This window comes from Pteropus medius, unplaced genomic scaffold (assembly GCF_902729225.1).
Source record: "Pteropus medius unplaced genomic scaffold, Ma_sr-lr_union100, whole genome shotgun sequence".
In the NCBI taxonomy this organism is placed as follows: Eukaryota; Metazoa; Chordata; class Mammalia; order Chiroptera; family Pteropodidae; genus Pteropus; species Pteropus medius.
The window spans coordinates 2313902-2318615 of record NW_024340698.1 but is presented as its reverse complement, the minus strand read 5'-3'; the positions used below and the strand labels follow the sequence as shown (position 1 = coordinate 2318615).

At 42.5% G+C, this 4714-nt stretch overlaps 1 pseudogene; it reads left to right on the top strand.

Moving 5' to 3' along the window:
* The first annotated feature begins 1134 nt into the window (after window positions 1–1134).
* LOC120613442 (uncharacterized) lies at window positions 1135–1240 on the top strand (annotated as a pseudogene).
* Window positions 1241–4714: the final 3474 nt, after the last annotated feature.

The window sequence follows — 4714 nt, the reverse complement described above, 5'->3', positions numbered from 1 at the left end:
AAGGAAAAAGAAATTTGTGCTAATTTTGCTGTCGCACCTCAAATTGCAGAAGTTATGGCCACGGTACATGGTAAGTGCTTAGTTAAGATGGAAAAGGCATTCAATTTTGGGGTGTAAGACATGAACAGAAAATGTGTTTTGATTGGTGGCAATGTGATGCACTAGAAAGCATGAGCCTATACGAAGACTTCAGCAAGGGAATCCCCTGAAATGAGTGAAACCAAACCATTAACTGCAAGCAAGGAATGGTTATACAGATGCAGGAATACGTTTGGACTGAAAAATATGGAAGTCAGTGGAGAGGCTGCATCTGCTGATGAAAAAACTGCTGCCACATTTATGTCAGTGTAGAAGAAGGTGATTAGGGTTTGATACTATCCATGGTTTCAGGCATCCACTGTGGGTCTTAGAATGTAGGCAGGACTAATGTGGATGGAAAGAATGGGGCTGCATGCACAGGTGGAGAGACTGATCTCAGCTAGGAGCCTAGACTGTTCTTCCCTAGAAACAGGTGAGAAAATAACATGTATAGCTGCGATGTCCTCAGAGAAGCAGGAAGCAAAACCATCAGCTAAGCATAGGGGTGGCTGTTAAAGGTTTGAAGGAAGAGAAAATACCAAAATATTTTTCAAGGAAAGTGTCAGAAGAAATGAACTCAAAGACTATAATACGGTTCTGGGACAAGTTTAACTTCTCATCTGAGGTTAGTAGTTATGAATTTAAAATGAAACCAGCAGAATCATTGTGTTTTTTCCCAGCTCCATTCAGGTGTACAGGTGCAGGCACAGAGGAGGTGGAGAGTTGGATTTAGCCAGGATTGTTGCTTACATAAGTGCCACAAAAGATTCTGTGTGACTAAAATAATTTAAGCTGGGTAAAGAGAGAAGAGAAGATATCAGGTAGGTAGACAGTGAAAAGGTGGTAGGATCAATGAAATGGAGGTCTCAGCAGGGTTGAAGGATTCCTGGATTTACAGTAGAAGAAAGATTGAGCTGAAAAGATAGGAGGTGGTGATCAGAGAGGGTGATTATGAAATTGAGATTGGTCATAGCAAGGCCTAGATGTAATTGATTAAAAATGGCTACAAATTCTTTGCAGCTCTTCCTGGCAAAGTGGAGTCTATTTTCCTGTCCCGTCTACGGCCATGCCACCCTGAACAAGCCCGACCCCATCTGATCTCGGAAGCTAAGCAGGGTTGGGCCTGGTTAGTACTTGGATGGGAGACCAGGTGCTGTAGGTGTAAAACAAACAAACAAACAAACAAACAACCCCCCCAAAACAAAGTATACACATATTTTCCCATCCCTTGAACCTGGGCTGACTCTGTAACTTGTTTTGACCTTAAGAATGAAGAAGAAGTGATGTTGTATGATCTCTGAGCCTCAGACTCAAGAGGCCTAGCAGCTTCTATTTTGCCTTTTTGGTATGCTACCATCACTTTTTTTTTTTTAACTCTTTGAGGATGGACGATCACATGGAGAGAGAGGCCCAGCCAACCCACCATCGGGAGCATGAGTGAACCCAGGTGAGACTAGCAGAAGAACCACCCAGCCAATCTACAGAATTGTGAAAAATAATAAATCATATTTGTTTTAAGCCACTAAGTTTTAGAGTGGTTTGTTGTGCAGCAACGGATAACACATAAAAATTGGGCTGTGGGAGTGAATGGCTGAGGGTGGGGTCAAGGTTGCAAATGTTGGAGGGGTGAAGTTCAAGGAACTGAGAGACCAGAGTGTTGGGAGGATCATCTGTGTGTATTTTGAAATTTCCAGGAATTAGGGTGGGAGTAGTGTTGGAGGGAGTGGTAGTGTGCCAGGAGTGAAAAATCTTCAAGAAATGAGTGGGTGTGATTTGTAGCAGTATGAGCTGATGAAGTGGGATTCCAAGCTGGAGATTTTTATGCAGCTGGGTGTTTTTATATGTATATACGGACATATATAAAAATCTATATAGTTTTATACACACAAATGTACAGATATCTGCATAGATATATACACTCAGACATGTGCTACAGATCTGTGTGGACAGAACACCAAGCAAGAAAATAATCACACAAGCACATATAAACATAGTTATATATCTTAATACATATATAGTTGGCCCTCTATAAACGTGGCTTCCGCATCACGTATTCAACCAACTGCAGATCAAAAATATTTAAAAAAAATTATGTTGTTATTGTTATTGGTGTTGGTGTTTGCACTCAAAAATCCCTTATCTGCCAGCTGAGAGTTCTGAATTCCCACTGTTAGCTGTATCTGTTACTTATGGCCTTGTCTTCAGATATCTCTGGGAGCAGAAAGCAGCGTCCTGAGAGGACAGGCCATAGAACAGAGAAACATTGCACTTAATTGGTGAGAGAAGAGATGAAGACAAGGCTCGGAAAACTTAGAATGAAGGGAAGTTTCTGGGAGGGGTAGGCCTAAGTGAGATGCTTCCACTAGAAGCCTTAGGTAACAGGGAGCCAAAGACAAAGCTTGGATTCTCCAAAACCCTCTTCCAAAGGCCAGCCTCTGTGGTCCCAGTGGAGCTCTGTTTCTAGGACTGCTACAGGGGGTGGAAACTGAAGGGGACAGCTGTTCCTGTCTTATTAATTGTTCTAGGGCTATGATAGATTGGAACAGAGACTTCTTCCAAGGCCCTCTACCTTTAAAAAATCAAAATAATTGAAGGAAAGTATACATGTCATAAGATTACAGCTCAAAGCAGTTTTACAAATTAATATAGCTGGGTAATCAGCATTCAAATAAAAAATCATAAAATGAGAGGAGGAAAAAAATGGTGTAAATGATAGAGGCTTTCTTCATCCCTATGGTAACCAAATCAAAGTAGTGACAGAATCACGGAGCAAATAACAAAGAAAGTCACCTGGGATCTAGATGAACAAGCCCTATAACTAGGGAGAGAAATAAGAAATCACCCTGCAACGGGAGGAGGTAAGACAGGGCAAGGATGTGAGGCTGCCCGGTTCCGAGTTGCTGAGTGGGACAGATGCTGTGGCGGCAGCAGCTGCAGACGCCTCTAAAAGGGGCCACATCTGAGAGTGGACTTTCGTGGTGATGGACCTGCTTTCTCTAAGCACCAGGGCCAGGTCTGCTGCACAGGGGCACCAAGGATTTACAGGGGGACACTGAGTTGTCAGAGCGAGGGCTGCAGGCGAGGTTCTCTCTCAGACAGAAGCGCCGGCAGTATCCATTGTTCCTCTATTGAGCCCTCCCCACTGTCTAGTGTGTGGACGCAGCACTGCCATAGCTGAGATGTCATTAAATTGGATAACAGAGGTCGCTCCGCCCACTGTTATCATTACGTGAAACTCTGCCTCCCCCAACTCTCGGCCCTACCCAAACCACATCCAGGTGTATCCTTGGCAAGTCAGGTGCTCCTTGCTGAGCAATGCCAAGACTCACACTAGTGGCAGCTGGCCTTGATTTCTGGTGTGGTTTCTTGAGGCAACAATAAGCACAGCATCTGTGGATTGCTTGCTGAATCTTGACAGGTGGTCTCGGAGGGGCACAAGCTGGGGCTAAACTTGGCATGCAGCTGATCCCCTCTCAGGGCTGTGCCACTGGACACCTACTACACGAAGCCATGCTAATAAGACAGGGAGACATAGGAGCTTTGCTTAGTACATAGAAACAGACATGGAAAGGCAGCCAAAATGGAAAGACAAAGAAGCAGAAACCATATGAGAGAATAGAACAGAGACCCAGAAATAATACAGTCAAGCAACCTAACAGATGCAAAATTGAAAACACTGGTTATAAAGCTGCTCAATGAACTTACGGGAAGTGTAGATAAATTCAGTGAGAACTTTAACAAAGAGATAAAAAACATAAAAAATGGAATTATGAAAGGGAACCAGTTGGAAATGAAGAACACATGATCTGAGGTGAAGAGTATATTAGGGGGAATCAACAGAGTGGATAAAGAAGAGGATCGAACCACCGATATAGAGGATGGGGAAGCCAAGGACACTCAATCGGAGTGGCAAGAAAAAGGAAGCCAAGGCTATAATAATAATTTGAGGAGCCTATGAAACACGATTAAATGTAAAAATATTTGTGTCATAGGGGTGCCTGAAGGAAAACAAGACATTGACGAGCTGTTTGAAGAAATAATGATAGAAAACTTCCCTCACCTGGTGAAGGAAATAGACATACAACCTCAAGAAGCTCAGAGAGTCCCAAAAACCAGGAACCCACATCAAGACACATTATAATTAAAATGCCAAAGGTTAAATACAAAGAGAGAATATTTAAAACAGCAAGAGAAAAGCAGTTAGTTACCTACAAGGAAGCACCCATAAGACTGGAAGCTGATTTCTCAAAAGAAACCATGGAGGATAGAAGGGCTTGGCACAAAATATTTGATGTGATGAAGACCCAGGAACTACAACCAAGTATACTTCATCCAGCAAAGCTATCATTCAGAGTGGAAGGACAGATAAAGAGCTTCCCAGACAAAAATAAGCTAAAGGAATTTATCACCACCAAGCCAGTATTACAGGAAATATTGGAGGGACTTCTTTAAGAAGAAAAAAACATGTATCAAAAACAGGAATAAAAAATGGTAATAATTACATTCCTATCCATAAGTACCTCAAATGGAAAATAATTAAATCCTCCAACCAAAAGAGCGGCTGAATGGATAAGAAAACAAGACCCCTACATATGCTGCCCACAAGAGATTCGCTTCAGATTAAAAGACACACACA